Source organism: Haplochromis burtoni, unplaced genomic scaffold, assembly GCF_018398535.1.
Source record: "Haplochromis burtoni strain Fernald_Lab_line unplaced genomic scaffold, NCSU_Asbu1 Contig_364, whole genome shotgun sequence".
Classification (NCBI taxonomy): domain Eukaryota; kingdom Metazoa; phylum Chordata; class Actinopteri; order Cichliformes; family Cichlidae; genus Haplochromis; species Haplochromis burtoni.
The window spans coordinates 473,579-487,120 of record NW_024582725.1 but is presented as its reverse complement, the minus strand read 5'-3'; the positions used below and the strand labels follow the sequence as shown (position 1 = coordinate 487,120).

The window sequence follows — 13,542 nt, the reverse complement described above, 5'->3', positions numbered from 1 at the left end:
GATGAAGGCTCTTAGGGTCCCATTGATCTTGTACAATTCTAGGCATTCCAGTATCCAGCTGTGGGGCATTGAGTCATAGGCCTTCTTGTAATCAATCCAGGCAGTGCACAGGTTGGTCAGTCTGGTCTTGCAGTCTCGGCTGATTGTTCTGTCTACCAGTAGCTAATGTTCTTCCTCTACCCCCCCAATTTTTTTGCACATGTCGAGGAGCGTGTCAGGCTACATTTCACTGTGTGTTATACTTGTATAACTATGCATGTGACAAATAAAGAACCTTGAACCTTGTACATAGTTTGCAGTAAAATACTGAAGAACATATAAGTTCCCTCCACAACTCCAAGGTCTAAATATACCTTCCTTTCATCACCTGTAATCATCAAACTTGGATAGTGATCTGGCGTGTGATCTCTTTCTAATTCAGGGTAACGGCTAACATATAATGACATGATATGAAGATAAGCAGGTGGGATGCTAAAGCATACTGAAAAGGCTTCAATATCCATTATTTGCTCAAAACGGACTCTTTGAAAAGCAACCTGCATTAACCATGCAGTCTTAACTTTTCATAATGACACCTTAACAACAAAACCTTTGACCAACATGTTCTGTTCAGTGCAAAAAAAAAAAAAGGTATGCAAAGTAAAAACACCAAAATGGAGTCCAGACTTACACACTTCAAATTCCAGTTTTCTTAACAAAAAGATGTAGCAGCACTTTACTGTGCTCCGAGGACGCTGAAAAGCACTATAACCAGGAGGGTGGCCTTTTGCAGCGTGTCTTTTTTGCTGCAGGTGTTAATGTGTGAAGAGAGCTTAAGTGGAGATAAGTCACTAGCAATGGGATTTTCTAGGAAACCCTGCTTGCATTCAGAGCAACTTTTTTGCACGTGTGTGTGTGTGTGTATTGGTGCTGAATGTGCATCTGTGTAGGAGTGATGCTGAAGGTGTAAAAAGAGTGCCCACTTTCTTTGTCCTGCTTCTGTTCTTTCATTATCAGCCTGTAAGTTTGTCTTTTTATGGAGCCACTGGTGGAATATGAGATATGTGTGCATGTTGTGTTAAACAAACTATAAGCAGGTATGGTCCATATATCATGGGCTGTTCACTCTTCACTTATTAGATATCATTACTAACTATTCTGTAATTCTTCTTCACCAAAACATAATGATGTGCTTTGGTAATACATAGATGGTTTCTCTAATAGTTATTGGAGCAAACTTCTGATGACATTCATTATCATCTACACACATAGTTAATGCACTGCTTTACTTAACTTTTTTGCTAGATGAGGTTTTTATCCCTACTCAACAGCAATGGTTAATTTCCAGTTACAGTAACATGCTCAAGTTTAAGCTCATCAGTGATGTCACTTCCAGCCATCTTAAAGTGGCAGGTGGCACCCAGCCTGAGCAGTGTTTGGATCCTTATTCACAGCACTGTCTGGCCAGATCACACCCTCTCTCTTCAAGGCTTCCAGTTGATTTCTCACTTCTATATCAGAGCCAAGAGGTTCCACCCAGGTCACTCCCAGCCATGGGTTCACTGCAGTAGTTGTCAACACACTGTTACAGCCCTGTGTGTCTTTTAAAGAGCTTTCTGCCTTGTTGATTGCAATGCTGGTGGCCCACCTCTGCTCTGTTATTACTTTTGTTCATGGTCTTGGCAAATTTGAAATCGCCCATGGTGGTGTGGCGGTGCACTGGTTACAAATTACCCCTCACAACAAAAAAAGGCTCCAGTTTTGACCCTGCTGAGAACTGTGTCGACAGTTGTGTGTGCAAACTAAAAGGTTCTTGACATTTCTTTGTAGGGCCCAAGACAGACTGGTGCCTGTCTGTGGTTTAAAAATAATGGAGGGGGGGATAGTGTGCGCAATTTCTGTTTTGTATCAAAATGTGTCTTTTATGATTTTTTCTTTCCTCTTTTTCCACATTATTTTTTTCAGTACCTTATACATTGTGTTTTGCTAGAAATAACTGATGGATGCATTTGCAACTGTAACAGCTAGTGAAATGGCATAACTCTCATACCATTAGGGAAAGGTGGCATAACATGCATTGACCAGAATTAGTTTTAAATGTTGACACAAACAGTGAAAACCAAACACAGTCTTGATCTTACTTAGCTGAAAAAACATTTTCCACCATGACAGAACAGCGAAGGGTAGACCATCATCCCTCAGTACACGCTGCTGTACTAAGGGATGATGGGTAGGACAGGGGACTTGGGTGGGCAGAGATGGATGGATATACAGATCGACAGAGAGAGGCAGAGTTACAGAGGGCGGAGTGGATAGCAGTCACTGAGATGAAGGGATGAGGTGGTAAAGAATGACAGGTGCAAGGATGAAAGATTGGTCAGCTGGAAGCACCACACCCCACCCCCAACCCCCTCACAAAACACACCTCCCCACACATGCACAAGATCCTCTCATGTTGGGTCCACGATTTTACACTGAGCTGTGGTTTTGTTTTCGAGTGGTGTTCTGAATATTCATCAGATTTCAAATTTAGCAGTGAAAAAGAAAACCAGAAACTTAAGTGAAGCCACACCCCATTTTAAGAGGCCCAGAGCTACAGAAATTATATAGACATTTACTGCTGCACTCAGTTACTGCACATATAAAAACACAGATGCAGGACCTGCTGGCTTCACAGGCTTCACATAACGAATACACAACACATAACAAATTACAATAGCTGGGTGCACATATGCTCATTGTCGCAAAAAGCAAAAACACAACGAAATGGTTGACATTTGTAACAACAGCCATACATTCACAGATCTTTGTCAACAGTCACATTGTCCATATTACTCAATTTAATATTGTTTATTTTCCTAATGGTACTAGTACAGCTGGGATAGCTTACAGCCCAATCACAACCCTGAGTTGGATAAATGGATGGATGATAGTGATATTTGTCTTCTGACATCATAATTAGGACGCCGGATTTTATCAACAACATTAATGTTGAGAAAATATGAAAAATGTTGTTAAATCTCAAAGTTCATGCAAAACATGATTACCGTATTTCCCGGACTACAAAGCGCACCTAAATATTAGCCGCACAAGCTAAAATCAGGGGAAAATCCTGTTTTGTACATACATTAGCCGCACCTGACCAAAAGCCGCAGGTGTTTCAATGTTGACTTATCATATGTAAGAGAATATGCACAAAGGGAATTGTCAGGAAAGAGATGGCTGTTTGGAGACATCACTTTTATTAATATTTTGAAAAACAAGTTATGGGTACATATTTGCACATGTAGTACATAACAGTAGCCTACAGCACACCAGAAAAATAGATTCGGACTACCTTTTAGGCTCAGGTGCAGTGACACAGCTTTAACAAGAAGAAAAGTCAGTGATTCACCACCATCTTTCTCTTCTTCCTGCGCACTAAAACCACCAAAGTCCTCTTCTCCAGTGTCGGATACAAACAGGCTCAGGATGGCTTCGTCATCCACTCTTCTTCTCTCCTTCGTTGTCACTTTCAAAACCAAAGAAATCCTCATTGTCAGTGTCAGAGTCGAACACCCTCAGAAGGGCCGTGGCGGTGTCCTCCTCTCCATCATGCAGCAGTCCAGCCCTTCAAAATCCGTTGGTGATCGTGGATGTTTTCACACTTTTCCACGCTGTCAGAATCCACCGGTGGAGTTGGGCATAACTTGCTTTTTGGGCATAACTTGCAAGTTTATCGCCGCTCATCATCCACGACTCCCGCTGAACGCGTACCGCTACTTTGAAGTTTGTTTTTCGCGCTACTTCGTACGGCACTACGTTGCCTGGCGGACGGACATGTGACTAACATACCACTCTTGAACCCCGATCCTTCCGCCAGGCAACGTAGTGCCGTACAACAGCGGAACACACAAAACAAATCGTCTTACGATATGACAAAAATCACGGACAATCCATAGAAAAGCCGCACCTGACTAAAAGCCGCAGGGTTCAAAGCTTGTGCAAAAAGTAGCGGCTTATAGCCCGACATTTACGGTACTATGATTGTTCAGGGGTGACCATAGTGGTTGAATGTGTTGATATAAAGAAGCCATTGCAGTCTGGGCAGATATTAGAGATATTATCATCTGTACAGGTCAAGTCCAAAACAGCTACCTGTTTTTAAAACCCAGAGTTATTCTCTGAGAATATACAAATCTTAATTGCTCACTGGCTTCATTTGAACTTGGAGACAGACATGAAACACACAAAAGCAGCAATGAAGACAAACAATTCCCAACTGTGGCTGAGTGCTTGTTCTACAGGCGTGTGGTTTATTTGCACAGTTTCACAGCTGGTGAAAGTAGCATCACAGTAGTGAGACATGCTGCACATACGCTTGCTTGCTAAAATACACTCATCGTTGCTGAGTTGTGTAACCACAAGTGACTGACCACACCTCAGTTATACAACTGCTCTCTGTAGTACACTACCAGCTTTTACAGTGACTGGATGAGTTAATGCGTATAAATGTGTGGGAGCATCAATACTGCGCTCTATTACTACTGAGTGGGTTGGACTCGAAGATAACACTGCGCTAATTAGACTTACTCATTTTCCAGTTCACAGTATGCACTTGTGCAAAGATAACATGGTGCATTTGTAAGATAAGCTGAGTCAGGATGGTCTTTATAGTCTCCTAGGGGGCATGGGGGTGTGCAGCAACAAAGAATACAGATGTAAATTGGACAATAAAAGAAAAAAGGAAAGCATATAAATACACGCAAAGAAAGAACAAACAAAAAGCATCTGTATTGTAATAATAAAATAAGAGCTTCCAGGGCAAGAATAGTAAGAAGTACTGATATCCCTGAACTCTGAACACAGCAGCTGCACTTCGATGGTTTTATTTGTGTATTACTGTCTATCTATCTAGATCTATTTACATTTAGTATTTTCTTGCCAAAGTAAACAGCAGCAGGCACACCAGATTCATTTCTGTTAAAATATCAGGTTCATGGGATGTGTTGATCATTGTTTGTTTGTTTGTTTTTTCTTTTACTTAAATCCAATCCTTTACTATGTTTTAACTAAAACCCAAACCAATGAGAGCACATATTAAAAGAAAAGTAATGTTTTTCCTTTCCTTTTTTCCAGGACAAAAAATGCCAAAAACAAAGTCCAACAACTTGTTTGTGCATCTGTTCCATTGGTGCGTTAAGTATCACAGCAGCACAGATCAGAAGTGCTGTCTGGCTTCTTTATATTTATCTCATCTAGGAACATTGGTTACCCTTGGTATTTATACTGCTGCACTATTTATTTTGGCTGCTGTTTGGTTGGACAGAAAAACAGCACAGGACAACAGCAAGAACAGAAAAGAGCGCAGCTGCTCTGAAGCTTCTTCTCGTGAATTTAATGTGACTGAGAAATATCAGCATTTTTTAGGTCATCCCAGGTGTTTTTACTTTCCAGGTAAATGTTTTCCGATAGAGCTCTGTATTCAAGGCGTCTAACTATTTTCAACATACCTAATCCTCTGTTTGCAGCATTTTGCATTTGTTAAAATGTTGACTTGTTTTCTATTTATAATCTTAGTGAATAGAAGGCACAGCCATTAATTCCCTCTATAAAAGACAGCAGAAAGCTTAAGCTCTGAATTTGCAGTGCACTGCTGTGCACAGACAGACGATCACAAACACAGACGTACAGACGCTGTTCTCCTCTTGCCTACTGACCTGTTTCAATAATTCAGAAGAGTGACTTGCTGGCTTGGCTGGCAATGGGTTCTATCCATGGACTCAGTCAAGCGTTACACACACACACACACAGACTCACGCACACAAGTAAACTTGCATAAACAGGGCTTTATTATGCTTGGCACTTTTGCTTCCACAGTTATACTCACTGGAAGCAAACTTTAAAGATTTGACCACAACCTGTCTGTGCATACAGAAGTCTATCCGACCCAAAACATCTACCACACATCATCCACAATGGGTAAGTGGAGTGTGGAGTTGCAGGTGTAGCTGGAGTTAGTGTTTAAATGACGAAACACATTATTTGAACAAACATTATACCCGTCTTTATTTATTCTATATACTGATTCAATGATGACAATACAGTGATTCAAACAGTTACCAATAATAAGATCGGGGTATTTACATTTAATTCCTTTGAGCCGACAGCTCAGGCTACAGAGTGCTCTAAATGCTCAGTCTTTATTTTTTCTACTTGTAGGTTTGTATGATGTCAGTGAGCAAAGAAATCCAGCTGTTCAAACCTTTTGTTTGCAACAATCAGCTGCTTGAAGGCAGGCTAGGAAAGGAACTAAAACTTCTTTAAGATAGTGGATGAACTGAGGGGCTGCACCAAGGACCGATGTAAAGGACAAAAGAAGAATTTTGAACCGTGAATCATGCAAAGCTACTCTAAGAGAAAGGGAGTTGGAAAAATAACATCATCGGTCCCATTTCAGAACATAACAGGAAATAATATTGTTTAACGAACAAGATCCAATTATGAGAGTTGTGCTGGTAACTAAAAGATGTACGTCTGAATCAAGTAAACTAATATGCAAATGAACACTTAAAGCTGTACGGTTGTCAACTATGAAACCATAAAGACGTTTTCTAACATTTTTTCCACTGTGAATGACATCCTGACATCATATTGCAGTGATTTGCTGGTACACACCTCCTGGCTTTGACTACAAGAAATCTTTGATGTCTGTGGTATCTCACTATGCTGCCCATACTGTGAACTCTAAAATACAGAATAAACAAACTGTAACTCCGAAGACATCCTGTGGCTGTTCAGCCTAGTTATGGCATTTCCTGGTTTGGAGTTACATAAGATATTGAATAATTAAAAGCAAATATTTTTAGGATCCCTTTTTCTCTTGACAAATTGGAATTCATCTTTTCACCTTGGGATCATTCAAAGCTTTTAACATCATGGGGAACCCATGTTGAACAAAGTTGCTATGGCACTTCACCCTGGGTATCCAGGCCTCATTAAAGATAAATGCACCCATGCAAACTCCAGACTAAGGTGGAGTTAATGTAGTCTCACCAGGATGCTGGCTCAATGAGCTGGACTGGTTGTCTTGTCAAGCTTGGAATCTAAAGTAAATGTATTGATTCACAGTTTGTATAATGCTGTTCACTGGAATTTTTAAAGGTGAGTGAGAGAATTTTGAAGTTAGTCGTAACTGCATATCAAACTATCCTTTTGAAGGAACCTTTTTTTTTTGTTTGTTTGGGTTTTTTGTTTTGTTTTTTTGCAGAATTTGGTACCGATCACTATTTACACTTTTAATTTTAAACTGCACCCATTTGAAACTGTAAATCAAATCGTAATAACAGGTTTATAATCATGAGTGGGGTTAAATTATTCTCTGTTAAATTGGCTGGGGACTGGGATGGTCAGTAAGGAAAGGGTTAAAGTAAGGTGAGAAAGTCCTGACTCCATAGATGACTTTTATTTGTCTGTTTTTGTCTGTAAGTAGCTGCGCTAATAAGTTTAGTATGAAGTTACATAAGAGCCTTGGACGAGATTCTGCTGCACAAGCAAATTAATTGGAACACTTTCCACTCTGTATTCGTAGTTGTGCCTCCCTCAGGGTCATTTTCAGGGTAGCAGAATTCAGAAGTTGATTAATAAATGAATATTTCGGGGAGGAAACAGACGATGAGTAACACACTGAATCAATCATTCAGTAATTTGTTTTATTCAGCAACAAAACATACAGTATAAAAAAAGGATCAGAGATAGATGATACTGTGTGCTTACTAAAACATGCGTTTTTTTTTCCTTCCCCATGAGCCCAATAGATAGGGCTCATTGCCTTGCATGCATTGGAGGGTGCGATTGTGCATGTTAACACAAGTCAATCACTTTTGCTGCCAGTGGCAGATTTGCTGACAAAGAGACTTTATCTCTCTACAGAAGTTTCCTTTTCCTTTCCAAGGTCATCTTAAGAACTGTGAATAAAAAAATATATATCTGTCTTCGGTGTATCTGTACAGTAAACATTTATGTCAATGAGACAACAATGATAAATAAATAAATTGTGTTGAAACCTGTGATAGCAATCCAATGGGTTGATTTGAGAAAGGTAGATAAAATGAAGTACATGTGTTTGCGCTTGTGGCAGATTTGTGTGTGAGTGTGTTCGTGTGTGTGTGTGAGAGAGATCCTGCTGATACAGACTGATACACACTTTTGATGTGAGAGCAATCTCTCTCCATCAGTCTCTGTCTTCGCCTATCCTTCATCTTTTCTCTTTCACATACCTTTTGCCCCCCCCCCCCTTTTTTTTTTAAAACCTCCATCCGTGCTTCATCACTCTGTCTCTTGGCACAGGCTGCACCCCTCCCCCAACACACACACACACACTTGCCTTCGTTTTCTTAGCCCTGTCCTACACCCCTCCCTTCCACCTTCTTCCACCTTACTCTTTGCCCTCATTCTTTCCTGCTTGCCTCACTTTCATCCCTTCATCCTTCCATCCTTCCCTCCTTCCCTCCATCCTGCTGGCTCAGCTGGTATACAGGCAGCCTTTGTTTCAGCTGTGTCCTCTGTCCTTTGAAGGAGGAAAGCTGAAAAGCAAGAGCCACAGAGGGAGGGGGAGGATAGAGGAAAGGAGTGAAGCAAGGGGCAAAAAAGGAAAAAAATCCATATGGAAAAGCAGGATAAAAGACAGAGGAGAGGAATTTAAAGAGAAACTGGGAGGCGATAAAGCAAGCAAGGAAGGGAGGGAGAGAGAGAGAGAGAGAGAGAGAGATATCTCTGGATCAATGGTCTGGGTTGTTCAAGTCATTGATATCCAGTCACAGCAGCGTATGAGAACACATTTCCTGTGTGGTAGGATCAGTCTATGCGACACGGGCACTCACCTTAGCACACTTCCTCCTGGTTCAGTGGTGCACAATTGCAGCTCTTTAGTTCTCAGTTAAAGGCCAGCCAAGCAATTTATATAAAATTAGACTGTTTTGGAAGCCAATCATTGGTGTGGAACTCTGTACACCACAGCTACACTGTAGGCCAAAACACTTAAAAAAGCCACTAAAGATCTTAAAGGCAAAATATGGCATGGAAACCCTCAATTCTATTTATATTCACTATTTTTCAAGTCCAGTAATGATGTCTTTTTTTTTTTTTACCTCTATAGTGAGAAAAACCCAGGAGAAAATTTTGGACCTGTACCTTCATCCACGATGCTGTAGCTGTGGTAGCCGTGGTAACATGTGAATCCTGCGGCGTGTCATCAGCATTTACATCTCTAAAGGTAAGAAGTATTTTTGTAATTTAAAAAAAATACATTTTATGTTTTTTCTTGCCATGAGCTTGAAATTGCTGGCATTCTCATATAAACTGAAAGGCCAGTAATTTGGCCTATCATAAAGCCCGAACAAAAAGAAACACTTGTCTTGCCAAAATTTTATCAGATGTACAGGAACAGTTTAATAGGAAAATGCTGTGCCGACAGTTCTAGATTGATAGCCATTATATAACCACAATTAGTTGATATAAAAATATGTCCTTTGTATGGTTAATATATCCTGTTGGACACATTCTAATGGTATAAATATTTCACGTGTCAGCAAAAAGTAAAATTCCCTAAAAAATGAATTTTAGAATGGGGACAAAAATCTACTTAGTTTTGTTTGCTACAACCAGTAGCGATTTTTGATACGGGCGACATGGGCGGTTGCCCAGGGCGGCATCGTGGTGGGGGGCGGCATCACGGGCATCGGCAGAAAAAAAAATTGCTCGTACTCATGCTGCCCCAACATCATGCCAGCGCATATTGGGAATGGTACAGGCACCGATTGGTTTTCTATCGCCCATTTGCTGGGAGTAAGGGCGCCCTCCATTTGCGAGGTGCGCCTGCTGCTTGCGGCACAGGGAGGAGAGGGCGGGGCGGTGTGAGCGATTCTCTGGCTGGCTGGAGCAGCATCTAATAACCAACTCGCAAAATAAAATAAAAGAAAAACAAACCAACAAACATGAAAACACCAGACATCATGATACAGTCTTATCATTTGCACCGATGTTTTTTTTCGAAATTCTATATGCGAAAAGTGAGCGCGAGAGCCCTCGGTGCGCCTGCTTGCTGCTGAAGTCAAAGTAAACTTTATTGTCATCTCCGCTACATACAGTCCAGTATATAGAGACACGAGACGACGAGGCTCCAGTTACAGCAGTGCAAGTAAACAAACAATAAATATAAGAAGAGTAAGAAAATAAATATACACTTTAGGACCAGGGGTAAAGGGATCAATAACAATTTAAAATTTATAATTTACAGTTTGCTGATTTAAAGTCTCACACACAACCCGTTGAAAGGGGAGGGGGGCCGGCTGCTTCCAAATAGAGCACATTTCATTCATAATGTTGTAAATCCAAGCCCATCATGTATTCATGATTTGTTCCTGGGTTGTGCGAAATCCCAGAAATAAACCCTAGACAAAGTGAATCTGTGAACTAAGGTGTAGGTCTATGTTATGTTGTGGTGATCCTCGGGTTGGGGGATTTGTGTTCATACTGGAGTGCAAAATTAAAACCAATGGAAGATGGACAAGAAGAGGTCAAAACCATCAGGTGCTCAGTTTAGAAAAAAGAGAAAAGAAGAGGAGGAGAAACGAGCAAAAGATACAGGTAAGCAGATGTGTCATTGGATAATGGCAGGTCATCCTGAAACAATCAGAATCAGAATACTTTATTAATCCCTAAGGAAATTATATGGATTACAGTTGCTCCAAGAAGAAATGGTAAAAATAGTAACAGTAACAGACTAAACTCCAAACAATACAGTATGTTACAGATTTTACACATTTAAGAAATAGCATGAATATATGCAGATCACTCAATTATAAATATCAAGGATTAACTGAAGTGATTATAAATAAATATCAAGAAAATTGACGAGAATACTCCAGAGTAGAAAAGAGCATATGTAAAAAGGGTGTAACTATTGTGTTAGATGGAGTAGTTGTACAAGGAGATGGTTTCTTGTGTCGGTCAGTGGTGCTTTTTGGTAATCTCAGTCTCTCACTGAACGTGCTTCTGTACAGAGAGAAGGAGTGTTTGCCCAGGGCGCCTAACAGGCTAGGACCGCCACTGGCTACAACAGAGGCTTAATGGGAGGCAGGCCAGTCTCATTTCCGTTAGCAGACACCAGGCTTTGAGTTACAATAGGGAAGAAAAGCTGGTGAGATCTGGGTCAACCACCATGTTTTGGTGGGTCACTTGGATGCCAGGTTAGCTCAGTTTGATAGTCAACGCTACAAGAAGTACGGGGGCCAAGGTACCCTTGTCCCAACAGTCCCCATTTGTCATGTCAACACATTTGAAGCATTCACTACCTTATTTCAGGTTATTTTGTCCTCATTAAGAAGAGATTACCAGCCATCACAACCAGTATGTACAGAGTGTGGTGGCTAAGCTCGTTAAGCTCCTGTTTATAAAAACAAAGATCAGGCATTTGACTTGTGGGCACAGCGTATTATACAGTGACCATCTACACACTTTTTTAATGAATCCGATGCCCTTGCTTGTATTTGAAATGTAGATTCAGTGAAAAGCAGCTAAGCCTTTTGGCATTTTTGTGGTGAATATCAGGAAGGTGTTATCTCATTGCCTTTGAGTTTGCCTTGGGGATGAGTTTGGCCCTGCAGTGGAAACAAGTAAAAACAATGCTATACTACAGAAATTAGTAGCCCCACTGGACTTATTAATTAAAAAGAAGAACAATCATGCAACTTATTAAGTCCTCACTTATTTTATTTCCATCTGTTTTCTTCTTTCGGTCCTTATCTCTTATCTCCGTCATAATGTTTTCAGGCTGAGGTGTAGTAGCTTCATCTTCATATTAGGTTTTTTATGTCAGAAATCCACCTCCAACCTCCTTAACATCAGAGACTTTGTTGTTGATTCCCTCTCCCCACTGCCCTCGCTCTCTCTATGGCTCACTTTCCCCTGGCCTGCTTTTCCTTTCCTCTCTTCAGCTAGTTGTTAGATCTACACTTATAACCTCAATGTGTCCCTCTAGGGCGTGGCTGACTGCTGAACTCAGCTGTACAGGAGGCAGGAAAAATTACAGTGAGGAGACAAAACAAAAGGGTGACGTGGAGTTTGGGGTTATGAGTTTGTAGTCTCATTGGATTTGAGACAGTACATTGATTGTTGACTAATCTTTAAAGGAAATTTTATTTAAATGTCCCAAAAAAATAACACTGCATAGATAATTGTGAAATTAAGCACGTAATTCAACGATGAGGTACTTGCAGCCTTAATGGTGTCCCCATGTGTATGCTGTGGTGTAGCTATTTTCACAGGTTAACTACCACTCTTAGACTAAACTGTAAAATTAATGAATCAGTAATTTCATATTGTGACACAAGAATTAACTGCATTGCTCTAAACATTAATTATAATAATTCTATAAGCTTGGCATTTTATTGAAATATATGATAATTTTGTTTATTCCGGTGTAGCCAGGAGGTATTTAAAAGTGCTGTAGTTTCCAGTAATGCAGGTACTACAGTGCCAATCATGGTATTACCCTTTGTGATCGCCTGCAAATTTGACAGAACCTGGACAGACTGAACGTACAAACTTAACATACGCACCTAAAAATATGAATTTGACTTCATAACAACAACGAATTTGGTTCTTGCACATGGATCATTCACACACGCACACTTACTGGTATAGATTTCTGCAGAAGGATCTGTCTTGGAAACAATGTTGATTATAATATCAGGGAAACTTGTTATTAGGTTTAGATGAAAATGACTTTTTCACATAGCAGCAAGGATCGTTTGGATGCCCCCCACCCCTTAATAAATGAAATCATCATTTAAAAAATGCATTTAGTATTTAACCATGTTATCTTTGTCTGATATTAAAATTTGTGTGATGATCGGAAGCATTTAAGTATTAAAAATATGCAAAGAATAGCACAGCAAAAAGGGGTCGAATACCTTTTTACAGCCCTGTACGTTCAGCTATTCACACCAGATCACCACGGCGGGTTCTGTAGCATCACATGTTTGATTTGTCAAATTTTGACGCTAAATGCCCTACCTATTATATTCCTCAAGGGATTTGTGTCTCCTCCCAGGAGGACTGAAACCAGAAATCAGTCAAACCATCTTTTTTCTTTATAGGCAAATGTGAAATCCACTGCACTATAGAGCCACTCCTATACAGAAATAAAGAACATTACAGTACTTTCACCAGCTTATGCGTTTCGTTTCACCCGACTTGTCTTCTTCCTCACCTTGTGTCAGTCGTTAACCCCTGTGAATGTGCAGATAAACCAAGAGAAGAAATTGTGGTGATTTTATGTATTTATTTATTGACCATTTTTTTTCTCGGGGCTTTAGGGGGAAAAGAGTGAGAGGGGTGCATAGAACTAGTATGAGATGAGAGATCAAACAGCAGCCTGTGTTTGTTTTATCTTCTTAATGAACAAAGTGCGACAAGTTTCTGTTATGGTTTGGAGGAGGACTCAAGCGCAGGAGTCCGGTTCTGATGCTCACAAGAAGGGTTTATTTACAAGTCACCAGGTGTATATACAAGAATGTGCGG

General features: G+C 40.3%; 1 protein-coding gene across 2 annotated transcripts in view; it reads left to right on the top strand.

Annotated features, from left to right (window-relative positions):
• The window catches only part of LOC102292546 (leucine-rich repeat and fibronectin type-III domain-containing protein 5), a 155,835-nt gene that overhangs the window by 77,395 nt on the left and 64,898 nt on the right, over positions 1-13,542 (top strand). For both annotated transcript variants that reach the window (XM_005943524.2, XM_005943525.2), the window contains one exon: positions 9,116-9,232. The gene's annotated coding sequence lies outside the window, so the exon portion shown is untranslated. The remainder of the gene's footprint in view (positions 1-9,115; positions 9,233-13,542) is intronic.